General features: G+C 42.2%; 1 protein-coding gene and 2 long non-coding RNA genes across 15 annotated transcripts in view; all 3 read right to left on the minus strand.

Moving 5' to 3' along the window:
• Nucleotides 1–27,256, minus strand: part of FHIT (fragile histidine triad diadenosine triphosphatase) — a 1,025,256-nt gene that overhangs the window by 529,549 nt on the left and 468,451 nt on the right. The window lies entirely within an intron of this gene.
• The window catches only part of LOC123374011, a 162,212-nt gene that overhangs the window by 67,322 nt on the left and 67,634 nt on the right, over nt 1–27,256 (minus strand). The window lies entirely within an intron of this gene.
• On the minus strand, nt 2,001–26,467 carry LOC123374010. Of its 3 annotated transcripts, none has more exons than XR_006580977.1 (3): nt 26,303–26,467; nt 5,273–5,394; nt 2,001–2,133 (listed from the first exon to the last, which is right to left on the minus strand). It is a non-coding gene; the product is annotated as an uncharacterized LOC123374010 (long non-coding RNA). The 3 variants fall into 3 exon arrangements; XR_006580978.1 differs by lacking the exon at nt 26,303–26,467 and adding an exon at nt 9,572–9,599; XR_006580976.1 differs by lacking the exon at nt 2,001–2,133 and adding an exon at nt 2,942–3,237.

Raw genomic sequence — 27,256 nt, forward strand, 5'->3', positions numbered from 1 at the left:
CCTTAGCCCTGCTGCACCGCTGACCAGGAGCCGCCCAAGATAAGCCTGAGCCCCAACCCCCAGCCCTGAGACCCCCTGCAACTCCCAGCCCCCACACCTCCAGCCCCACCCCAGATGGAGCCCTCCCGCCTGCTACCTCAACCCCCTGCCCCAGCACAGAATCCCCTCCTGCACCTCTAACCCCACATCCCCAGCCCCATCCCGGAGCCTGCACCCCCATACGGAGACCTCACCCCCACTGCACCTCCACTCCCTGCCCCAGCCCAGAGCCCCTCCCGCACCCTGAACCCCTCATTTCTGGCCCCACCTGGAGCCGACACCCCCGGTTAGAGCCCTCACCCCCTCCTGCACCCCAGCCTCCTGCCCCAGCCCAGTGAAAGTGAGTGAGGGTGGGGGAGAGTGAGCCACCGAGGGAGGGAGGATGGAGTGAGTGGGGGCAGGACCTTGGGGAAGGGGGTGTGTGGCCTTGAGGAAGGGGCAGGGCAGGGGGGTTGGTTTTGTGCGATTAGAAAGCTGACAGCCCTAGCTGGGGTTATCATTCCTACCTCGAGGAGACACGTCTGCACTAGCAGAGCAGCATAGGTACGTCTCCTCGAGCCGGAATCTCATCCGCGCTTGAATTGTAGACATTCATAGAGGGAGCCCAGGCAGCCTGTCTAACCTGCCTCCCGCGTTGCCCTCCCAGCTCTATGCACTGTCAATGCTGGAACTCGTGCTCCCCGGCCAGCATCTTCACCATCTCCCTGCCACAGGACAGGACTCTCCAAAACAGGCTCTTATTGCTTTCACTTGGCTTAAGGCTGATCGACACCAGCTCACAGATGGAGTCTTCTCACTCCACCCCATGCCCAATTAGATCTGAAAGGATTCACCACCAGATTCACCTCTCCAGAAGCAGCCCGAGAGCATTCAACCGTGCTCCCACTAACAGGCTGCCCTCCCCTCACCTCCCCAGCACACAGCACCAGCTCCTTGCTAAAGGAAGCTGAGCTGCCAACCCTGTCAGCTCACCATTGGCTCAAAGTCCCTTTCACAGCTGGATACAAGTGGAACCAGTGTCACAGGGGTAGTTTTGGATCCAGGCATTTCAGTCTGACACATGATCCTGAAACTATTGGTGGAAGATCTGCATTTGGGGTTTCAGTCCAATTCAGTCACTAATTTTGTGTCAGGGTATGTCAATGCTGAGCATGTTTCCCAGGCAGGCAGACAGACATGCACTGGCTTTGCTCGAGCTATCACACTAAAAATAGCAGTGTAGCTGGGGATAGCAAGTTTGGCAACTCAGGTCTACCTGCCTTGAGTACAAACCCACTGGATGTGCTCAGGTGGCTAGTCTGAGACACCGCCTGTGCTACCCCCAGCAGAGCTACCGCGTGCCTGTCTACCCAATCCAGGGAGAACACACCCAGCTGGGGCTGCCTCCAGATTTTTTGCTGCCCCAAGCAGGGAAAAAAAAAAAGGGAGGGGCTGGAGTGCCAACGCCGAAGCAAACCCCCCTCCCCCCCCAAAATGGAGCACATGCTTGGAATGCTGGTGCCTAGAGCCAGCCCTGCGCCCAGCTGCAAGGCAGACGTGCCCTTCGAGAGCAACTTTTTTCTTATTTCCCTAAAAAAATATCCTTGCGCTTTTTAGTTCTGGGCAGATAACTCAAAAATTGCTGGACTTAAGAAATTCAAAAAACTTGTCACCGACAGCATCGGAGACCTTTTCACAAAGAGTTTGATGTGCTGTGCCTTTCAAAATAATGCATTTAAAATAAAATTGCAATATTTTGGTTGGCTGGTTGGGCTTCGCATTTATTTTAAAGCTTTATAGATGGTGATGTTGACTCAGTACCCACACACCTCACAGCAATACGGATGAAAACAAGATGGTGTGTCACAGTATCCAGGATAGCTGCTTAGAGGAAGAGTACATTTTATTTAACATTTTTCTTTGTGTATTTAATCCATTTAATTGTATTCATTGACACAACTCCTCAAATCCAAAGCGTGGGAGTAGTGAAATGCTTCAGTGATGTTGAAGTACCACACGGGTACTGGTGTCAAGGCTCCTTCGCGCTGATCTTCTGTAGGAATGTCCTGACTGCCCACTGATGCATGGCTTGACTCTGGAATCGTCGAATCGGCCCTATGAGTAGCGTGACATAGAAATCAAGGTGCAACTAATAAGGAATTTGTTGGTCTTCCAAGGCCTTGATAGGTCAAAGAATTATCCTTGAGCAGATCACAAGTTCTGAGCACACTGTATGTGTGGCAAGATGTGAGAGACGGCTTGTTGCATTGAAATATTGTTTCTTCTCAAACAAATACCAAAGTCAAATTAATTATGGGCCATGAGAGACGTTAAATGCTTTTAGTGGAAACTGCAGAAATTTCTAGAGTACTGCCACTAAAAAGTCAGCACCTTCCAGGAGATGCAAGATATAGTTATCTCCTATTTTACGTCTAGGGGGAAACAGAGGCATCTCGGATTCTAGTCTGTTGACAGATTCTTTAATCCCTTCCATTGCAAGTGCAATGCTACATACTGAGACCCCATGACTTCCAGACGGAGGAATGTACAGAAATATTAAACATTACAGAAACCAGCATCTCCAACTAACATTTTCTTGTATGAAAAGACGTTAAGATGTGTTGACTTTCCCCCTCCAGTAGGAGATTTTATATATTTTCTGAGAAACACAAGTTTCTGTATGTGTTACTTCTCCATGATGCACAAGGCAGCAGAAATTAAGAACAGCACATTACAAGTAAAAGACCAAAGCCATCCATCCATCCTTACCTATTTAAGAATTGGGGGCTGGGGGAAATCACAGCCTTCTGTATTGCCTACACTTAGTTTACTTAACAGAAGCTTTCATATAAAAGAGTTTGCATGAATAAAAATCAGATACCTTGCAAACCACTGCCAGGAAGTAATTTATCTACTGGGGCAAAGGTTGAGGGCACAGAAAAGAAGACAGGTCAATTCTGAATGCAGGAAAGAAGTGTGCCGTCCCTGCATTATATACCTAGGTAAAAATAACATCAGGGAAAAGAAATCTGAAGTTTTGACATTGATGCACAAGCATTTTATCTGGAGAGTTAAGGAAAAAAATGTAAGTTGCTGTTTTCAGGCTTCCTGCCAGTGATAGGTGGGGCTGTGAGTTCCTGAGTAGAATAGCAGGAATACATGTATAGTTATCCAGATGGCGCAAGATGGCAGGTAATTTGTGCATAATTGTAACTCTCTCTGGGGTTAAACAGAGTAACGCAGATGAGATAGGTTACATCAGAAGAGGAAGAGAGGAGGAAAGAAAAAAAAGACTGGTTAGCAACATTAAAAACTGTTATTTACAATAGAGACACAGGTTAATTTCATACCCATCATGAGATTACATGCAATTTCCCACAAGGTCTTGCAGCAGGTCACAGCCCTGCAAACTATGATTTAAAAAATGAAATTTGGCAAGCGTTACGTCCATAACAAGCTCTAATCACTTTCTGTACTTTGAAAAAAGGAACACCGAGATATTCATCTTTGAATTATGGCTACTTCGTATGCATACTAAGAGCTTTTCCAAGGATTTTCACTGTGCATGCGTTTTAATATGCATAATAGACAGGAATGGCTCCCTCTAGGAAAAATAATATGTCCTTAATAAAAGCATACAGATAAACTGTTTTATGAGGGAAATACTTAGGTAACACCTAGCACTGGAAACTCTCACAAGAGAAAAAAAGACTCATCAGCTATTATATTAAAATGCTATTGAAGAGAAAGCAAAGGCGCTGCATGTGAGCTGGTTTCTTATGCCACAAGGCTCTGCTGAGGCCCTTCCTCCATTCAGAATGGCGATTCCCTCTCTTTTGGGCCACCAAACCATTCCAACTTGCCCCCTCTGAAACTTCGGAGGCTCCATTCTCCTCAACCTGACCCACTTCCCGATCTCCCTTCTGCCCTTAGTATGGAATTCCTGAGCTCTTGTAATGCCTTTGCCATTCTCACTGGGATTATCCTGGCTTCCACGGAGTTCTTCATTTGGAACTCAAATGCATGCTCAGTAGGCCAAATTCGGGTCTCATTTCCTGTGGTTTTACACCAATGTAACTCTACTGACTTCAGCAGAGCTACTCCCAGTGAATCCTGGTGCCAGAAGAGAATCAGATGTCTGCACTTTAAGCTGGGCGTGTAATTTCCAGCTCAGGAAGACATACCCGGGCTAGCTTCCACTGATCTAGCATGTCAAAAATAGAGAGTAGCTGCAGCGGTGTGAGTGGCAGACAAGGCTAGTTGCTCTGGTCCATAACCATTTGAGATGCTAGGCATGCACATGGGAAGGCTAGCACGTTCTGCCACTTGAACTGCTGCAGCTACCCTCTATATTTAGCAGACTAGCTCAGTCAGACCTGATGGGGGTACGTCTGCTCGAGTTGAGATCACATCTTCCAGCTCCAGCGTAGACATACCCTTACTGGATGTAATCCTGGACCCACTGAAATCAAGGGAGTTTTGCCATGGACTTGAATGGGCCAGGATTTCACCTGCCGGGTCCATACCTGCACCTCAAGAGCTCCTCATCCCTTCCTCTCTGCTCATTCTGAGGGCAGGCCTCTACTTAAGATGTCAGGTGGTCAGGACCACAGTTTTCAAATCCTATCCAAAAGAGAGCACCTCCGAAAGCACTGAGACCTCAGAGACTGGACACCTAGTGAATCACTGGCAAAGCAAGATAAAGTGTTACATGTAGGTACATTGTTTTTTCTTCTCCCAGATAGATTAGCTAATCTGCCATTTCAGATTAACCTCGCTTATTCTTTGCATAATACGAAGGACTGTTAACTATCCCTGTCCATGCTGTGTCTACCAAAGGAATAGCTAGGAACATTGCTCTGGCTCAGTCAGAACAAGACCTACGGTAACCACAAAAATAAAATGTTTAATTAGAGACCTACATAGTAATATAGCTATGGGTAACTCACTGACCATATTCAGCAATAATGCAAATCTACAAACCCCACTCATCCCACAGCCAGATATGCAATCACAGAACAGCTTCTGGGTTCAACACCTAGTTCTGCCACAAGTTACTTAGTCCAGGAGTTTCAAAAGTGATTAGCGATTTTCGGTGCCCAACTTTGAGGAGCTAGATTCTCAGGGGCGTGGATGCTTCTCCTTTTCTGAAAATCAAAACCTTTTCATGTGTCTTAAACTGGACACCCCAAAACTAAAACCCCCAATATTGCCAGTCAGTTTGAAAATCTTGGCTTAAATCTTACTGTCTCACCTCTCCATCAGCGAAGTAGGCATAGCAATACTTCCTTGTCCTCCATCCTTGCCTGTCTTCACTGTTTAGACTGTAATCTCTTTCAGTTAGGGAACATCCCTTACTATGTGTCTGTATGGTGCCTAACACAGTGGATACAATAATAAAATAATAATATTTCAAGGACAGAATCTAGAAGAAATTCAAAATTCCATTCCTCTTCTAGTCTAAAGGCAAGGCAACATTCTCATCGGGAGCTCATTTTTCTACACAAGACAGAGTACAGTCCCGAAGATGAAAAATATATTGGAAAAAGATACTGTTGGTGAATGGTAAAGAAGAGAAGGGAATCACAGCTAGCGGTCTGAACACAGAACGGAAGCCAGGAACCCTGGAGTTCTAAACTAGTCCGACACAGACTCTTTAAGCGACCTTGCAGAAAATACTTAACCTCTCTGCTTCAGTTTTCCTGTCTGTTTAACGAGATAATACTACTTACCTGACTCATGGGAGTGTTTTGAGAGTAAATTTGTTTATTTTTGAAGGGCCTTGAAAGTAAGAGGCACGTAAAAAGCACGCAACTGAAAAAAGTAGTATTGTCGTTACCAAGATCTCATACTGACTGCATAATTAAGATTGTGTTGACAAATGCACTTAGAGCAGCTATTAAACTTCTTTGTTTTATGTAAACACTATAGCGTGCCCTTCCCAATCATACAGTACTTATTCCTAGGTTTATGTTCTCAGAAAATATAATCATTAGCTAATGACTTATAAAAATTAGAAAATTGATCCTGTCTCCACTCCCAAAAGCAACTAAGTTCCTGATTTGGAGATTTGAAAATGGACTCACCCCTAGAATGTATCAGACAAGGGAGTGTCCTGTTGCTGAGTTGAAAGCGGGTGCTAGAGCTATTGACGATGTTGAATACCATGACGTCAGTAGGCTAATGCTTAATGATTGATATGAATGGAGCTTAAATTTTGGATTTCCTTGAGCTTTAGTGTTGGCAAATTTCCCCAGAGAAAAATTAATAAAAAGTGACCCAAAATTCTTAGTCTGATCCTTTTGCACATAAGATTTAGACTCAGCATTGCAACACCTAACTGTAGGTGCCTTGTCACCCAGTAGAATCTATAGACCCAAGTATAAGCTCCCTAATACAATACATGGGGAGAGCTGGGTGCCTAAGCATGGGATCCCCAAAAGCCAGGAAAGTGAGCAGGGAGCTGCCTAAGCTAGCCAATAGAAACACCAAGGAGAAGAGTGTGGCCAAACCTGCCCATTAAAGGGGGTAGGCACCTAAACCCAGCTTAGAGGGAGGCACCTGTCTCTGCTTGGGATTCACAGCTGTGAACTCTCTCCTGGTGTTGGATGCCTTAGCCCTTTCTTGACGAAAATAAATAAATAGATAAATTAGATAGTGGTAGAAGAGGTAAGCTCAAAGCATGAATCTAGGAGATGCAAGGTCAAATCCTTCCTTCTGATGAGGAGCAGGGATTTGAACCCACATCTCCTGTTTCTCAGAAGAACACCCTAACAACTGGGCTATAGGACTTACTAGGATGGAGCTCTCAATCTCTCCTGCTAACGCTGGTCTACTTTGTATAACTAATGAAATAGCCCTTGAGTCAGAGCGGGTGAGAACTCACATGGGATGCGAGAGACCCATTTCAAGTGACTGGTCCAATAACTACTATGCAAATCATTATCAAATCCAATGAACAGGTGAAAACCAGCATATAGCAATATGCATGAAGCAGCAAGGGATGTAAACTACAAAACATGAATAAAACATGGTTCCCCTTTTTGAGCGTAGGGAAGAGAAGGTGAAAGAGACTTTTTAAAAAAGCATTTTAACGTTGTTAATATGACACAGCCAATAACATGGGCTGGAATAGCCACTGCAGGCTCCGCCCCACTTCGCACACATTGAGGGATGGTGCCAGTGGTTCAGTATAAATCACAGATCTGATGGCTCCAAACCTTCCTCCAAAGACACCCTCCACCTATGTGGAGGCAGTGCAGAGACCCCTCCCTCAGTGTGCTAACTCCCCCACTCCTACATAGCTCATCTGCAGACTAAGCTGTTCAAGCAACCTTGGGCAGGGCTTGTGCAGTGAGATAAATCTTATCCCTTGTGAGCAGATGTGAAAGCCTATTAATGCCCCCTCCCCAAAAGCCACATCTCCAAGGTCAGACATCACTTCATTTAACTCCTTGAACAGCCTGGCCACAGAGCCTTTGGTCTCCTATTTCAAAACACACTTCTTCCAAGACCACCCAACTCGGTTTATTTGCAGAGAGAAAGAACATGCCTCCTTGCACTGATTTGGCAACATGGGTTCAACATAGTGCCCACTCTATTGGCTTGCAGTTATCTGAGGCAGATGCTTTCATCACAGCAGAGTCAGCAATCACTCCTTGCTGTAGGTCTTCTGTTACTTCAGAGGGAAATACAGAAACGTACAGGAGCTCAGGAGCAAACAGAGCATCAGGAACCAAAGAACATCAGGCAACGTAAGAGAGATGTAAATTAAAAAGCAATATGCTGCCATGAAAGAGGTCCAAGTTCAAATGCAAACTTGCTCTAACAAACTCAGAAGGTCTGAGTGCACTGCAAAGATGAAAAGCTTTTTTTGTCTTCCAGTCTGAATACTGAGTTCCTGCCACCCAATTTATGTAATAACATTGATATCAAGTGTATGGGGTTTTTTTCCTTCACTGCCATAAGGTGGACTTGATCTCACAGACCTAGCTGCAAAGGCAAAGGTGGAGATAAAGGCAACAATATAGGAAAAGTAAGTGGCCAAAAAGTAAATCTTTAAATTAATGAACTCTGACTCCATAGGTATTTGGTTGGGAGCAGAATCTAAACCATACTCCTCAGATTTAAGAACTGAATAAAACCATGTAGGAAAAATCTTCATTCAAATAGATGTATACTGTTTCAGAAGGGCTGTAATGTTTCACTCCACCTGCCAGATTCCTAATTGCATTTGTCACTCTTTTCCAGTATCATTTCTTATGGATTCTGGTTTGGGAAACTTTACTTGGATGGGGCAGTGTTTTGAATTTGAGATCGGTACATTTTTTGTTTGGTTTCCTTGACATATGTTTACAGCGATTGCAGCACATATGGTGGTAATGTTACATACAGTGCACTGCTCAGAAAGAGACATTTTTGTTCTATAACTTATAAATTAAACAGCATGGCAGGTGTATGTCTCCAGCATTTTAAGTCCCATTGAAATGCTTTCAGGGCAGGCACTGGTCTATATCCAAAGCTGTGAGCAGATCATATGGGAGTTGATAAAATCCTCAGTAGAATTTTGAGAGGTTTAACTGAGACCTTGTGAAAGGAGACAAACATGTAAATGAAGTCAACTTTTCAGACCTCTGGGATCCATTACAGCATGAGATACTCTTAACAGATAATTAGCTGGGGCTGTTAATCAAGTTTAACAGGTGTTGAGTAATGAACCGAGACAGGGCATCTGCTGTGACCGGCCTCTTGCTCTAATCTGGTTAGGCAATCTAATGCCAACTGGAGCCCAACATGCTTTGAAATGAGATCCAACATCGATGCATCCATCAGACTTGTAATCACTGAAGAACGGTGACATTCACAACAGGAATACATAAGGAACCTGTCCAAAATCCCCAAAGGGCAAAGTACTAATGAATACATGTTCCTCACGTCTTAGATGTCATTTTGTGCCTTTGCTTAACTTGAATGTGCAAGTGAACTTCTATCCATAATTGTATTTATTTGCTGAAAAATACTCACTGAAATGTTGTTTAAAAAAAGCCAGGAAACTGAAGCTTGGCATATGTATGAGTGCTGGGGTGTGTGTGCACGCGTGTGTGTGTGTGTGTGTCCGTCCGTGCGCAGGAGAGAGGGACAACAGACAGAGATATGTGGAAGTGAAGGTCTACTGTGGATTTTTAAGAATTTCTATGATGCTACAGATGAAATCCTCATTCTATATTAGACTAATTTAGCTGATCTGGATTTCACAATCAGATGGCACTAGGCAGTCAGGCTGTACTTTCATCATATATAGACTTCTTGTTATCTTCAAAATATTAATTTAAAAAGAAGCCCCATCATTTAATCAATATTTATAAAATAGAAATTAGTTAAGTCCTAAAGCACCATAGTATGTCTCACACTCCTCCCCAAAACAAACAAAAATGAAAAGCTGATACCTTTGTCTGAACAGAGTTCAACTAAGATCTCAACCCTTCCAACACTTTCTTACATGTTTAACTTTATTCACACAAGTAGTCTTATTTAAGCCAGTGGGTCTACTCACATGTGTAAAGATAATCATCTGTCTTTGGATGATCAAGATCTAAAAAAGAAACTATTAATTCATAAAAATGTGCTTTTGTAAATTACATGCACAGTACAATATCTTTGGGCTATATATTTTAAGTTTGTGATTTAATTTATTTTAAAATTCCATTATAATGTTCTTTTATGGCATTTTTTAAAAGAATTTAAAAATCCCACTGCAAATACCTGATCTATTAAAGTTTAAAATATATCTATGTTATTAGCCTTTTTCATGGGTTTTTTTTTAGAGACGTAATGCTTCATATTCCTATTAAATATAAAAGTTAGTTGGCTGAATAATTATCACATTTCCTCAGGTTCAGCTGGGAGAAGGACTCCCCAAGCTGACTTAACGTGAAGAAAATTATAATAAAACTAAGGAAGCATAGTATACACTTATAACTAGACATGGCTATGTGTATAGCAAGTGATCCATGACCACAACTATCCTAAAGTTTCTTCAGTAACCTAAACATCCACTTAAATCATTTCTGTCCCTTTTTAGTTTGGCTATGTTTTCAGTCTTCCTTGATGCTGCTGGAATCAGTACAATTATACTCATAATTCTCTTCTTCTTCCTCCTCTATGAGCTATTTCTGACTGCCTTGCGGAAAGTTGTGCAAAGGACAAAATGTGAAGTTGTGCTTTAGTGCTATGTGCAGGGGCGGCTCTAGGAATTCCGCCGCCCCAAGCAGGGCGGCACACCGCGGGGGGGCGCTCTGGCAGTCGCCAGTCCCGTGGCTCTGGGGGACCTCTTGCAGACGTGCCTGCGGAGGGCCCGCTGGTCCCGTGGCTCTGGTGGACCTCCCGCAGACGTGCCTGCAGATGCTCCACTGGAGCCGCAGGACCAGCGGACCCTCTGCAGGCATTTCTGAAGGAGGTCCACCGGAGCTGCGGGACCAACGGACCCTCCGCAGTCATGCCTGCGGGAGGTCCGCCAGAGCTGCCTGCCGCCCTCCCAGCAAAATGCCGCCCCAAGCGCGCCCTTGGCGCGCTGGGGTCTGGAGCCGGCCCTGCTATGTGCTACACAAAGAAGTCCAGCTCCTTCCAGAACTCTGCACCTTTCTGAGTTTCTTCCATAGTTTCTCTTAGCAGCATCTTTCAAGATGACAAAAATCCTCTTCTATCAGGGTGAGGACATTTTTCCAGGCTACTCTACTCAGCATAAACCTTTGCTTTTTCTTCTTCCCATCCTGCCCTATAATAATCATTATGTATACGTAATAGTTCTGTATGTATGTGTTACCAGTTCCATCTCCCATCTAAATCCACATCGTCTCCTGCAGTGTCTATTTTTCTTCTCATTTTTTTTTATTATTATTATTTTTTACAAGCAATGCTCTTCCTCCCTTGCCCTGCTACTTTTCCTCCTGTTGTTTTACAATCTATTTTTAAGGTTCTAACCTGGCGATTTAACATTTCAGTTCCAGCCTTAGTGAAATATTAGTTGCCTCAATTACTGCACATTCTATTTCACTTGAAATACAAAGTAATTTTTTTAGTACTTCCAGCTTCTGAATAGGGGGAAAAAAGACTTCTTGTTTCACAGCCTTACTCTATCTACAGCAGTGACACATGTTCATTTCATACCCACAGCAAGATTTTTGTGATAGGTCACAGTACCCCAAGACACATCTTTCTTTCAGAAAATGATCATAGCCATATACAGTTGCAAGCTCTAAGGACAGGAAGGAAATTACCATGTCACTATTCTAAATGTCACCTCTTTTATTTTACTACCTACCCCTCCATGTGCACATTCAAAAGCATTTGTTTGTGAATCTCTCTTTGTTGGGCTCTTTGTTGTCTCCCTTTTCTTCACCTATTCATTTACAAAACCATTACCAAGCATGCAGTCATTATGCCTGTTTCAAGTTCAGGCCAACATTTCTATCCTTTCATCCCTCTGATTTTCTCCTTTCAGCAGTTCTAGTCAGAGTCTACATTTTCTGTCCCACCGTTTTTATATAAACATTAACCCGCATGACTCTTTCCAGCCCTCAGTGACAGTAAATCTGGTACAGTCTCAGACTGCCCTGTTCACAGCTCCTTTCACAGAGACTGCAAGTGCTGTAAAGCATACATATGTGTATGAAATACAACATTTGACTTTACAGCACTAGTCTAGTGGAAAGATGGATGGTAGACATGAAATCGTGATCTCCTAACCTGAATTCAGCCCAAGATTGGTAAGTGTACACCACGGCGGGAAAATGGTCTTTCACTGTTAGGCTGGGGTTTATTTTCTCTTATAAAAAGTAATGGATATATGTGGATAATGTAAAAAAAAGCTGTTCTTTTAAATTGAGGAAAATGTCTTTTCAACTTGCTTTTGGCCAGTAGAAGATAATCACCCCACGTTTCTGTGCTGGTGCACGAGGGTTGCGTCAGCTATCTACATACAACCTCTAGCTCCCAAGGGAAGAGGCGCTCCCCATTTGCCACCCTTTACCTGGCTTTCAGCAAAATGAGCCAGGGTTTCCTTTCATAAATCTGAAACCCATTGCTTGTTTGGCATGAAAGCTGGCCTCCTTGCTGCCCATTCCTTGGCACCATCTAACCCAGTGGTTCTCAACCTATTTACCAGTGTGAGCCACTTATGCAGCCCTCTATGTGTTATGTGGGCCACATCCACACAATATATATACAACCTGTATGGGCCTGAGGATGTCACATGGGCTGCAGCTGTGTGCTGATTGGGCCACAAGCAGCCCGTGGGCCACAGGTTGAGAACCACTGATTTAACCTCTCTGGTTCTCTGCTTTTCATTTTGCTCAGCATTAGCACCTCCAAAGTGACTTACTGTTGTAGCACAATGAGAGAAACAAAGATTTGCAGAAGCCAGCAGGAGTCGTAGGATGGACTGAGAAAGCCTTCTGAAAAATGAACTGTGATTGGCCATGGGGTGAGATGACCTGCTATTTACCCTCTTTCACTCTCACTGAAAAGATTTCAGACTCCACCAAAACTGCATGTGTCTCATGTAAATCTGTTCCTGTTCAAAGCATGGATTTTATATTTAATGGATAATATAATCATTAGTTGGGGGCGACCAGCAGCAGAGAAGCCAGAAACTGAGCAAAACCAAATAAGGGGGTTTGAGCTAAGTATGAATCAGGTAAACTTAGCAAGCAATTAGCAGAGGTGAGAACTACTTTTAGAATATCCAAGATGGCAGTGAATAGCAAATGATGAACAAGAGATTTATTAATGTAAGAATATCTTGATACTGAAAGTTTCCAGCACGAGAAACGACTTCCTTGAAGTAAAAGCAACAATGGGAACCAAAACGATACATTGTGGAATCTATAGGATGTTCCTTGTACTTTACTTAAAACAAAACAAACAAAACAAAACACAGATTGTCTAGGTGCTCAGATCCTGCTGTGATAGGGGCAAGAAGATGAGGATACAGTTCGATTTGGGCTGTATGGAACAAAGGGATTTCCTTGCTGGAGAAGCTAGAGGGAGAAACCAAGGAAGCCAAGTGGAATGGACTACAGAAGAAGGCGAAGCTAGAGAAAGCAGAGATTGAAATTGAAGATGGAAGAGTTACAGAAGAGGATGAAGGAGAATGGAAAAAGGTGCCAACAAGGGCATGCAATACAGATGGGCAAAGGGCAGACATCTATTGAGGCATTTAACCTACAGGAGTCTCCTACAACAGGGGGTTCAGTTTGAAATAACTCTCTTTCTTATTCAAATAGCTTCCCCCTATTGCTTACCTTAATTTTCATCACTTTTTATAGAAGTATCCACTCTTTTTGACAATATCCTAGGTTTCTGATTGCAGTTTATATTACATGGGCTGCTAAAAAGGTAATCAAATTGAAAAATACAAAATGTTCTTTTTGCCCACAGGCACCCAAAGGACATGAAAAAAGTAATTTACTTTGTACATAAACCAAATGTAATGTCTAGTCTTAATCAATGGGACTTCTGCAAAAAGGTAATGACTAGAAATATCACCACTTATCACTCAGCCTTCTGCACAGAATAAAACCTGGTGCAGACAGCAAAAATCTCTGTTTTAACTTGTTTCCTTTATCACTGATGTCAAAGTTCAGGATTTCTAGTGTTCAGGATGGCATTTTGCCAGACCCACAAGAAATTGACGAGCAAAACACTAAAAATTTTCACTGCATAAAATCATTCTTAATGTACAACATATGCAAATGTGCCTACTAAGAATTTTAAGACCTTTCTTAAACTCCAAAAACTTGTGCTATGCAGCTATTTTTAAAATGTTGAGTGACATAATTTTGGAAATATTATGGTCCTGCATAACATTCCAGACACTTGTTAGATGTCAAAGATACTGCTTTGAAAAGCATTTTGTTTGAGTACAGCTCCTCATATGTAGGGAGATATCCTCAGCTCATGCAAATCCACGGAACTACACTAATTTACACCAGCTAGGGATGCAGAGAAAATTCCTTTCAACAATTTTACTAAAAGTTCTGTCTTTTAAAAATGTACAAAATAGTTATTTTAACATCATTTTAGATGGCTGACTCCCAGTGTTTTTGGTGATAGTATTATGTATTTAACATGCACTATATAAAATACCTATCATGGTGATATGTCTTGGTGGGGGAGGGGTTATGTGTGTTTGTTGCAGAGCTGCATTTTTAGTCAGAATTTCCCCCAATTATGACATGTTTTATTTTTAAGTTAAAAAAATCTTCACTCATAATTTTGTCACTGGAATTTTTATGAAGAATAATGCATGTGCACATTTAAAATACCAAAGTAAAGAAACATTTTAATCTGTATGGGTAAGCATGCATGAAGGGAAATGCTTTCCATAACTCGAAAAGGTAAATTCATTCTTTTGGTAGCACTTTATAATGATGATAAATGAAGATGTAGAGAATGTTATTGAAGTGTATTGGGTGACTCTGTTCATCCTCATGCACTGAGGCAGTTACGCTTTCATTTCTTCTGTATATCAACAGATTTTTTTTTTAAATCAACATATTAGTACCACTTTTTCCCATTTCCCTGAGTCTTTGATATTATACTTCAGGTGTTTTGGAAACCATTTTCAGGTACTGATTTTGAAGTGCTCTTCTTGTGTGTTGCATTAATCTCTTAACACTTTAGGCCACCTCATTCATAGATATACTGCGAACACCACTCCAAGACCAATAGTCAGTGAGAGAATGTAGCACGGGAGAAAAAAAGGACGGCTGTTATTATGGCCCCGATCCTGCAAATATGTCCCTGTGTGCTTATCTTTGATTTCAATGTGATGACTCACATGCTTAAAAGCAAGCATGTGCATAAGTGTTTGCAGAATAATATTGCATTAATATTGCAGCTGCGAGACTGTGGCAAAAATCCCTGCTTTCCACAAAGAATGTACCAATAGCCTGATGAAGTAAAATTGGTTTAAATAGATCAGTTCCTTGCACTTCTAAGAAAACGGAGAAGCAAAAATAGCCTGAACACGGACCTTAAATTCCCAACGTTCGAGCAGCCAAACAACTCAATCAGTAGGTGGCTTTGGCAGAGCTTTACAGTAAAAAAGCTTGCAGAATTGTACAAGCAATGTTTATTGCTGTGCGCACTGATGCTGTAAGACAAATATGAGCCGGGGAGACTGGGAACATAAGGAACGAAAGTAAAATAGCTGTATTGCATAGTGGATCTGGAAATGACACTGACTAGAACATAGAGTGCTTTCCATATGGATATGCTGGCGTCTGCTGCTGCATACCAGGTGGTTAAAATTAATCTCTCTCTTCATACATGGCTAGATTGCAACTATATGCTCTGCCATCCACAAGGGGCAGCACAATGTCACCCAATCCCTGGAAGGGGACAATCACGGCCTCCCTCCTAATTTCCCTGCTCTTCTAGAGAGGGAGCAATCGGGGTCTAATTCCAGGTGCAGCGTATGCACACTGGTGTGCTGGGGAAGCTATGCTGGCAGAAACAATGGGAGGTGGAGTCACGTTTCCACACATTCATCATCCGTCCTTGCCCTTCTGCACAAGGGGATGGAACATAGCGGCTCTGCAGAGGCTGCTTCCTCTTCCGTGTACGGGTAGCCTGTCCAAAGGAGCAATGGGACACCCGAGACACAATCAATCGCTCACACAACTATGCAAGCGGAGCCAAGATTCAGTCCATAATTTAGTCATAAGATGACAGATAATACTTTTCCAGGCAACACCTGGAACCTTTGACCACTGAGCTTCTCCTGTAGATAATGATCAGTAGCTTTTCACTATTTAGCTCAAGGCTTGTGTACTTTTAGCACAGAAGAACAGCTCAAAGACAGACACTATATTCAGTTTTATCATTTCAGTAGTGAGTTGTTCTACATTAGTGCAGGCTTAAAACGTTTATAGAATTAGTCACAGATTTCAGAAGCTGTGAGGACGTCTACATATATATCCAGTGAAAGAAATCAACTAACATCAGCAACTGCAAGGAAAACATTTTAGTGTGCACTCCAAAAAATACTGAATAATGTATAAAAATCTTTATTTTGACTTTGTAGAGCGAGGACATTTTTTTAGTATTTGACTCATATGCTGACCTGAGCTACTAAAGGTAAATTTGATCAACTGACATTTTTTAAAGTGATATTTTTATGCAGAGCACTTTAGAGAACGTTCTGCCACTTCAAATGACAGACCTTTAAAATATACTATGAAAATTGGGCAAATCCAATCCAGACTAGTTTGTCTCTTAACATTACTCCTAACAAAATTGTTTTATTTCGTTTGCCCTGTTTGAATCACACAAAGAAATATTATAGTGCGGCTTGGCAACTAGTATCAGATGTTACTGCATTTTTTTTCAAAAGACACCAAACTGGTTTATATGCAAAATGGTAACAGCAGCTAAAATCTGTGACCAGCAATATGTAAGAAACAAATCTAGATGCTCTTCTCAAAGGCAATCTCATCTAAAGAAATAGTGAAAAAAAAATCCTACTTCATTTAAAGATAGAGAAACACATGGAATCACTTAAAACTGGGCTAGAGGACACAGGACAATCTTTCAAATAATTTATCATTTTAAGTTCTCCCAGAACCTGCTCTTTCTTCTGCATTCTCACTGCGGAGAACAGCCAATAACACAAATATTTGATTAATGTTCCAAATCGTGCCAAATACATAAATGCAACAGAGGCAACAATACTGTGGTTATCATGTAATGAAACAGTCACCAGGTGAAACCTCAGGTTGCCTTTAAAACTAGACCACAACACCGAAAAAGAGGAATTAGGAATATGCAGAACTTTTGTTTCATTTAAAAGCAATAATCTATTAAAATTAAAATTATAGGTTTAACAATTTCACTACGGTATTGCTTTCTAAACTAGCCAGGTACTTTTCACACTTACTCTGTCACTGAAATTCAGTTACTTTAAATGCCATTATCTATTCTTTGCATTGTTCCTTTGTTGTTTTTCTATTCAGCATTAAAAATAAACAACCTTCCTATTAAGATATTTACTACCCTCTCCTATATTCGTTGCTTTTTCTGCAGTATTTATATAATCCAAAATTACAATTAAGGTTTATGTTCTCAATACAGCACACAAAGAATTCAGTAGCTCATTATTATTTATTATTTCTATTACACTAGTGTCCAGAGTCTCCAACCAAGATTGGGCCTTGTGCTAGGCACTGGACAAAAGCACAGTATGAGACTGTCCTTGCCCAGAAGAGCTTAGAGTTTATATAACAAAACAGACAATGGGTGGAAGAAAGGAAGTATCATCCCCATTTTATAGATAGGGAAACTGAGGCACAGAATGATTATACGACTTGCCCAAGTCCATACATGTCTGCTGAAGAACCTAAAGTACCACTCCAGTCTCTTGACCATGAGATCAAACTTTCCTTCTCCTTCTGTTAATGTTAGTTGTCCAGTTAGCTCCCCATACAGTGCTTTGAAAATGTACCGTCCATATCAGTTCATACACTAAATAAATATTCATGAGAGCCTTGGACAATATAAGATTGTACTGAGGTAAACAAGTTAGCAGCGGCCCAGGTAAAGTTAGTTTGGCTTTCTTCACATACAGGCTGGAAATATCACAATGTCTGCTAGAGCTTACTGACAAAAATCTTCAACAGCTATTTTGTGGAAGACTGATTTACTGTCCATTATAAATATGTTGAAACTGAAATGTCATTTCTGAAATAATAGACTGCGCTCCAAGTTGTTGTTAAATACGCTATATTTTGAGAATTCATTAATAACATTGTAATTATTACATCTACAGAAATGAGAGTCACATAGTACATACTCTTCTTGACTTCCTATTATATTAAACAGTTCCATACTCGATGGAATTTGTAAAATGCTGAAGTCTAACCTGCACCTAGAAAAATCCTGTCACCTTCTAAACACACCGATGTATATAATGCAAAGTCCACAGATATTCCGGAATCATTCATGCACCTTCAGTTACACATTTCAGGCTTTTGATTTATACTAAAATGAAACACCCAACTCTGAAAAGAGAACACCTAACTTAAAAAATCATAAATTGTAAGGGTTTATTTTTTGTGTGTGTGTTTGTTTTTTATTGGCGAATGACTCCACCCTTATAGATTTATTTAAAAAAAAAACATGGAAAATAGTGACCTGAAATTAAAGATAAGTGGGACCCATAAGTGATTCAGAGCATAAATAAAACATTGGGTACCACTATTACATACATTTATACTTTCTCCTTTCTCCATTAATTTCTCGCTCTTCCTTTTCTTGTTTCCTTCTTTTAAAATGCACCTACTTTTTCCTTCCGCCTATGAAAGAACTCGGAACCCAAATTTAATTAAAAGAGCACCCACAAGCCAAATCTTTATTTTTCTTCCTTTCCTTTTCCTTCCCCTTCCCCCCAATCTTTCTGGAAGAACTGTGCAGCCTGCTGGCAATCTGCCCTCTCCTCTCCTTCTTTTCTGACCTGTGCAGAAATGAACTTAAAGGAATTTGGCTGCTTAATATCCTGCATCTGGGTAGAAAAGTGCTGCATTTTGAATATGGACCACTGTTGTCTGCTTAAGCTCTTACATGGCCCTCATCACCATAGTATCTGAGCACCTCACAGTCCGTAATGGATTTCTATCTTCACAACACCCCAGTAAGGCAAGGAGATCGTGTCCTATTTTATAGGCACAAGATAAGTTTAGCGTCCATGGTCACACTGAAGAATATGACAGAGCTAGGAACTGAAGCCAGATGTCCTGTGCCCCAGTTCTAGTGCCCCATTCCCTACACCATCCTTACTTCCCCCCAAACCAGGGCCCAGACCCGGCAAACTCTTACTCCAGCAAGTAGTTTTCACACATGCAAGCAGGACTGATCCTACAAGGCAATGAGCTCTCTGCCCCAATCCTGTGACGCACTTACACATGTGCCATTCATTTCAGTGGGACTCAAAGGGTGGCAGAATCAACTCCTAAAATTGTGTTCCACCTGCGTTCCGCATGTGTTGCTCAAAAGCCACAGACAAACCAGGGGTTAATGCAAGTGCCAAGGTTCATAGAGCAACTCACTCAAACAACACTTCTGGGACAGCTAATTCATGAACACGATCTATAATGTTTCCTTCCTATTCCTTCTTTGCTTTGTCTCAGTTCATAGCTCCAAGTAATACCTACAGGAAACGGTTACAATACTGTTCCAGTGGTAGCGCCTCTCGTCTCCAAAAAGCAACGACCCCAAAAAGCAATTGCTCTCCACTTGGCACATGGAGAGCAACAAGCTTGCTGTCACAGCTCAGCATTTCCTTGCTTTGTTACTGTTTCAGAGTCACAAGCAGCACATGTCGAAAATGCACAACACATACCCAAAATGCTTTCCCCACAGGGCTCGCCACAATCTCATTTAAGCATGCCTGAGCTTGTTCTTCCACTTGTTTTCCTTTTCTGTTCTGATTATTTCTACTTCACATAAAGTTCTTAGAGACAAAAATTTAATACAAAATGTATGGTTCCCAAAACTCATAAGCACTTAAATCCTTAAGAGTGTTTTCTTTAAATAGGACAAGCCTATCAAATAGTCCTCTTCTTGGAAGAGGTATGCTGAGAATCCCCATCACTCCTATTTTGATTTAGAAAGCTTTAATTATAATCTCAGCAGTAATGCTCAATCTGAGCTCGTATAGACAGTCAATGAAAGTGTAGCTCCAACCTTGGAATCAGCCCAATATGGTGGGAAGTTTCTTCTGGAGAAAAGAAACGTTATTTATTATTTTCAGAAAAAATAATACACTTCTTACTTGCTGGCCTTAGCTTGTCATAGTATGAAATTCAACGGCAAGCTACAATAATGCAAGTAATAAACAAATACATAACAACTAACAAAGTACATCAACAGCAAAGACCAAGAAGAGCTCTGTTCTTACAAATTCAGTTAACGTGTCTCTTTCCCTGGCTATTTTCTAAGGCATTCATGTTACAGAATTTAAGAAGGACAACGGCACGATGAGGGCCATCAGAGATTAAGCCATTTAAGAGCATTAAATTAAGAACTTTACACTGTATGAGCCACCCCAGGTCAGTCTAAACACTGAAAAAACCCTCCCACTAAAGTCTATGCCTGCTTACTAAACCTCCCTGCAGTCCATGTATGCACATTGAAAAAGGGGGGGGGGGAGAAGATGGCGTGTTTTTAATCTTTTAAAGGATGCTGTGTGTTTCTGGACCAAACCAGGTCACCAGAAGCTATTTACTTGTCTTAAATCATGACCACTTTGTCTTGGGAGAACATTGGACCCTAGTTCTTGACAAAGTCCTTAGTTCTTGCCCCAGCTGGGCATAGTCTTCAAAGGATGCCTGCTGCCTCCGTTCAGATAATTACACTTTACACATTAAAATGTTCAATAAAGTTATTCAAAAGAAATGGCATCATTGGAGAGGGATGTTACATGTGAGTGTGTGTAAGGTCAACTTTACTCCACCCCAGAAGCACATGGCTATGTTTTCATAATTGCATACAGGCAATTGGACGTGCTTAATATCAGCACGAATGTGGTCTAGATTAAATTACTATAAAGTGGGTGCATAACTGATTAAAAGATCGTGCTCAAAGAGTAGTTATCAGTGGCTCACTGTCAAACTGGGAGGATGTATCTAGTGGGGTCCTGCAGAGGTCTGGTCCAGGTCTGGTACTATTCAATATTTTAATAAATGACTTGGATAATGGAGTGGAGAATATGCTTATAAAATGTATGGCCGACACCCTGCATTTGGAGGGGAGGATTAGAATTCAAAATGACCCTGACAAATTGAAGAATTGGTCTGAAATCAACAAAATTCAATTCAATAAAAATAAGTGCAAAGTTCTACCCTTGGGAAGGAAAAATCAAATGCACAAATACAAAATACAAATACTGGCCTGGCAGCAGTGCTGCTGAAAAGGATCTGGGGGTTATAGTGGATCACAAATTGAATATAAATCACCAATGTGATGCAGTTGCAAAAAAGGCTGATATTATTTTGGGATGTATTACAAAAGGTGTTGCATGGAAGACAGGAGGTAATTATCCCACTTCTACTCATCACTGGTGGAGCCTCAGCTGGAGTAACACATCCAATTCTAGGCCCCACACTTTAGGGAACATGTGAACAAATTAGAGAGTCCAGAGGAAACCAACTAAAATGATCAAAGGTTTAGAAAACCTGACCTACAAGGAAAGGCAAAAGCAAGTGGGCATGTTTAGTCTTGAGCAAAGACTAGTGACAATAGCCCCCCAAAATGTTACGAGCTGTTACAAAGAGGATGGTGATCACTTGTTCTCCATGTCAACTGACAGTAGGACAAGAAGGAATGGGCATAATCTGCAGCCAGAGCTATTTAGGTTAGATATTAGGGAAAGCTTTTTAACCACATGGCTTGTTACGCACTGGAACAGGCTTCCAAGGCAGGGCCGCCCAGAGGATTCCGGGGGCCCGGAGTCTTCGGCGGTGGGGAGCCCTTCCGTTCTGGGACCCGCCGCCGAAGTGCCCCTTAGACCCGCGGCGGGCCCCCCCCCCGCCGCCGAATTACCGCTGAAGCGGGACCCGCCGCTGAAGTGCAGCCCGGTCTTCGGCAGTAATTCTGCGGCGGGGGGGGCCCCACCGCGGGTCTGCGGGGCACTTCGGCAGCGGGTCCCGGAACGGAAGGGCCCCCCGCCGCCGAATTACCGCCGAAGACCGAGCTGAACTTCGGCGGCGGGTCCCGCTCCGTTTTAGGCGGTAATTCGCCAGCGGGGGGTCCTTCCGCCCCGGTGCGGAAGGCCCCCCCCCCCCCCGCCGGCGAAGACCGGGAGCAGAAGAAGCTCCTGCGCCCGGCCCCACAAGAGTGAAGGACCCCGCTCCAGGGGCCCCGAAAAACTCTGGTGGGGGCCCCTGTGGGGCTCGGGGCCTGGGGCAAATTGCCCCTCTTGCCCCCCCCCCGGGTGGCCCTGTTCCAAGGGAGGCTGTAGAATCCCTGTCATTGGAGGGTTTTAAAAGCCAATTAGACAAACACCTGTTGGGATGATCAAGGTATAGTTAGTCCCGCCTCAGTGCAGGGGGCTGAACTAGATGACCTCTCAAGGTCCCTTCCAGCCCTACTTTTTTTATGAATGCTATAAAATCTTTTATTCCAAGTTTTATTAGAGAAACTGAATCAGCACAATGCATTTGATTAGCTTATGTAAGCCATGTAGATGTCAATTTGCAAGAACCTAATATGACATTAACAATAAAATTGTAATTAGTATATTTTTCGTGGAGAGATTTAGAAGCAGCATGGATTAGGTGCAATCCTGCAAACACAAATGCACATGCTTAACTTCACACATGAATAGTCCCATTGGCGCTGATGAAACTACTGAGGTGAGGAAAATTACGCACATTGCAGAACTGGGGCTTCTGAGACTAGAAAAAAGGACTGAGACATAGGAGAGCTGCGTTCTCTTACCAAATCTATCGTCTTCTATAACTGGGAAAGCCATTTAATCACTTGGTGTCTCAGTTTCCGCATTTGTAAAATGGAGGTGATACTTACCCTTACTTTTGTATAGTGATCAGAGATCTTTGGATCAAGTGCAAACTATGAATGCAAGATATTATGATTTGATGATGAGGGTAGGAAGGAGGTGAAAAGAGTTCTTAACTTGTATAACATTTTATACAAGTTTCTTGAGTGCATTTTAATACATTTTCCGATCTAGAGAAGTACTAGACAAATATTTGATTATATAGTTATAGACAAACAACTAACCAGCTGCTCTTCTACTCTGCCCTGCAGTCCAGATAAGAAACCTGCTGACAAAACAAATGCCAATGCAAGCGGCATGTCATGACAGTATCAGCTGTGAGGCCAAAGCCAAAGGGGTACGGAACCTGAACTGTCCCCAAACACGGCCTCTGATAGTAGGGCTGAGGTATGCTGCTCAGTGTGTTGTACCTGTTCTTCAAATGAAGAAGGGACAATAAAGTGACATCCACATTTCACTGAATACAGCTTAAGACAAGGAAAAACAAAGCTGGTGGCCATTACTCATCTCTCTCATTGGTACTCTACAGCTCTCAGGTTATAACATAAGCAAATTACATTTCCTTTTACAGAATGTTCCAGTTTTAATAGAGTTCATTCTTGAAGTAACATCATAAAAATGTAGCAGGGTCAATGTCTAAACCAAAATTTCCTTTTTAGACACACCCACCAAACAGTATCCACATCCTCAAGGATTATGTAATTCCTGACAAGTGGAACCTCACGGTATGAATTTAGCTAAGGACTGCCAGAAAGATCCAGCTTTCTGTTTGTTCTGAATGGAGCACCACATATTGCCATGATACAAGCTGCTGCTTAAGATAAGCTAACTGTAATTTCAGTATACAGTTGTGCATTGCCTGCCCCACATAACCTGACTTTATAAAACCTGGATCTATGCCAGTTTCTAATTGTTTGTCTTTAAACTGCTGTCTTTCTTCTAATTATTCTCATCCTGGGATCCTTGGCTCTTCTTTTACTCAGTATTCCTTAGAGAGTCTTTATAAGGCATGCCGGCTCTTTTGTAGGACTCGTACTTTCACTATGAAATGAAGTCTTTGATTATTCTAAGCCTGGCAGTCAAACCTTTCCAAGTTTAAAAGCCCAGGCTATCTCGTTTTCCTTCCTTTCACCCAACAGGCATTTTAGTGACTTTTTGGCATTTGAAACCTGTACTCCTCTCTCCCTTAAAAAGTTACTTGAACTTTTTACAGTATATTTACAAGGAGTTTCTAGAAAGGCTTGTTTTCCCCACAGTACTTCTCTTCCACTTTGATGCTGCTCTCTGTTAAATGAAAAATATCTTTGCTGGAGCTCGGATTATAAATGATCTTTCAGTAAAGAGTGGTCAGTCTTCAGTGCTTTGAAAGGATAACATCACTATTTCCAACCCCGCCTCACATATCCAAACGTATAGCAGGCCTATTCAGAGAAAGTGAAGTCAGAGGACTATACACACCTACTTTGCAGGCTCACCACCACAAGAGTGTCTAGTGTATCCACTTACATGTGCATATCTCAGCATCTGTGCATGCATTAGTAATGTAAGTTTTTGGGGAAAGGGACCATCTTTTTGGAGCAGGGTGTGGGCACACATTTGCACGTGTGTGTGTACAGTGCCTCGTGCAAAGGGGGCTCTGATCAGGGCATCTAGGAGCAACAATACAATGAATACAAATACTGTATTTATTAATAAACAAGTAGTTTATTATGAATCCACACTGCCCTTCAGCCTGTCTTTTTTAACCACTGCTAGTGTGTATTTATTTGTTGTACTAACGTTTGTCTTATCCACTAGCTAAACACCAAAATGAGGGCTCCCAAGAGTTCAATGATAATTATGGACAGAAATACGACTGGAAAGCTTTGAATCCTTCAAAATGCTGATATCGGACATTTTAATTTAGTAGCTCTCTGCCTAAAGACAAAAGCAGAGGCACCTTTCCTCTTAGTAAGATAACGGAAACCAATATTTTCTGAACTATTGTTTTAAATCCAGTTTAAAACTGTACATCTGACTCTCAGAATGCACATTGTTATGCCTCTTAAAAATGAATGGGTTTTTAAACCCAAATTATTACATATTTATATGACAGTAACACCCAGAGTCTTCAGCTGAGATCCAGGCCAACAGTGCTAGGTGCAGGATAAATACATAGCAAGAAAGTCTCTGTATCAAAGAGCTGACAATGTGAAATAGACAAGACAAGTAAGACTGCACGAAAGGGAATATTATCTATCGTATATATAGGGAAACAGATAATTCCCCACCTGCAAAACCTTCTGCTATCTATAAAAGTCTCTTAATTTCTGTCTCGGAGCTTTCCCATCTGTAAAATGAGAAAACGGAGGTACAGAAAAATTAAGATACTTTCCAAAGGTCACCCACAAAAGCTTCAGAAGACCCAGAATTTGAACCCAGACCGTCAGAGCCCTAGCCCAGTAGTTTAACCAGAAGGCCATTACAACCTAAGATCCAAATCCAAAGCCCACTGAAGTCAATGAAAAGACTCCTATTGACCCCAACAGACTTTGGATAAGGCCCTCTGTAAAAAGTGCTTTTGTTCCATACAAAGTGTGATGCTAAGAGAAACAGTACGTTCGATATAAATACCTTGAGACAATTTAAACAGCCTTAAAAACAAGAAGTCTGAAGTGAGAAAAAATAAGAGCATCATATATCTAAATGTAGGACACAATTCCTGTTTTGTAGCAGAAGAGATTTCAGAGATGTTCACTCAAATACATGCAAGTGCAAGGAGGACAATAAACATCAGTTCATAAAATCATACATCAGGATTATTGTACAGACTTAAAACAGCAGGACTATGCAAACAGTATTTCCCACAGCATTTATCTAAGGACTCTACTGCCAGCAAGATAGTCATAATTACTTTGTATTCATAATCACTTTGAAATATATATATGGGGATATACCTACCTCAGAACTGGAAGGGACCCTGAAAGGTCATTGAGTCCAGCCCCTGCCTTCACTAGAAGGACCAAGTACTGATTTTGCCTCAGATCCCTAAGTGGCCCCCTCAAGGATTGAACTCACAACCCTGGGTTTAGCTGGCCAATGCTCAAACCACTGAACTCTTTCTCCCCCTAAATGATGAAGATGATGATTTAGGCTCTTATACAAATACTGGAAATTTCTAAAAGACATATCATCCTTTCCTATTCTGTCACAAGTAAAGACTCCAAATAATCAACATTTGTGACAGGCCAATCCTTATCTTTTCTAACTGATGTAGGCGGAACTAGATGTACATAGGTGGCACTCTCTGAATTTGAAGACCTTTTTTACGTTTTTTATTTCCAAATGAACTCAAAGCAATCCCTTCAGGAAATATTAAAATGGAACGAAACATCATTATAGAGACTTTGACACTTTGCCCTCCAATGATCCAAATGACAGAAACAGGGCTGTGTACATAATGATGTAATTACATGCAGTCATGAACAGTTTAATTACTATATGCCTGAGCAAGCTAATTTTTTTTAATTTCTGGGGGCTCTGTTTGAATTTTCTTACTTCTACACCTGACTGCTTTGAAGTTACTGATACTGTAGTTCTGGCTTGCACTGCACTGTATAGAAACTAATTCTCCTGGGGAAAAAAGCACCACACTTAAATACAGAATAACACAAGTACTCTTCAGTGGATTTCGGTGACACTAGTGTGTGTTAAATGGTACATTGTTCTCACCTCCAAACCTATCAGCGTTTGCAGTCAGACAGGCAGGCTATGGGTGGCCATTTTAAAAATAAATCAATGGTGTTAGGCACCAAAGTACTTTTGAAAATCCCAGTAGGCACCTAAGTATCTTTACAAATCTGTCTCTTGGCTCTTATACTATCCTCCATAACTCCTCCTGATTTACAACAAGTTGATGGTGCTTTCCCTCGTTCTAGAACTCTGTGGACAAAGAAGTGTATAGCATTGTGACAAAGTGGGGATTTTCCCTTGTTATGTTGTATGTGAGCCTATGTGAGTCTTACTGTTTTGCATGAATACTGTGTGTGCCTCAGTTTCCCTGTGTGTTGCACGAATACCTCAGTGGTGGGAATAGGGGTGTGTGACTCTGGCTGAGACCTTTGGGGCAGGTGAGGCTGCTCCAGCTGCCTGCACCTATGCTATGACCAGTGCTTTTCATAACCTGAGGCCCAGGAGGGGGATACAACCAGGTGACTCTTTGCCCAGGAAGTGAGACAAAGACAAGGAGGAGCAGCAACGGGGGTGTCTGAGGTCGGGTGGCTGGCAGTCTGCTCGGGGGGACTGAAAGAGTCCAGGGTGTCTGGCCCAGGACTCCCCAAGATGGACTTGGCTGAAGGTCACTGATTTCTGTGCTAACAAGTTCAGTTCTATGCTGCGCTTCTGTCGACTAATAAACCTTCTGTTTTACTGGCTGGCTGAGAGTCACTGCTGACTGCAGAGTTGGGGTGCAGGGCCCTCTGGCTTCCCCAGGAGCCCCGCCTGGGCAGACTCGCTGTGGGAAGCGCACAGTGAGGAAGGGGCTGCTGAGTGCTCTGAGGTCAGACCCAGTAAGGTCGAAGCTGTGTAAGCTTCTTGCCCTGGTGACAGTCTGCTCAGAGAGAGGAGGCATGCTACTCCAAAGTCCTGACTGCCTTCACATGGAGTAGTTCCAGAGCATCGCCCCGG

Source organism: Mauremys mutica, chromosome 7 (assembly GCF_020497125.1).
Source record: "Mauremys mutica isolate MM-2020 ecotype Southern chromosome 7, ASM2049712v1, whole genome shotgun sequence".
Classification (NCBI taxonomy): Eukaryota; Metazoa; Chordata; order Testudines; family Geoemydidae; genus Mauremys; species Mauremys mutica.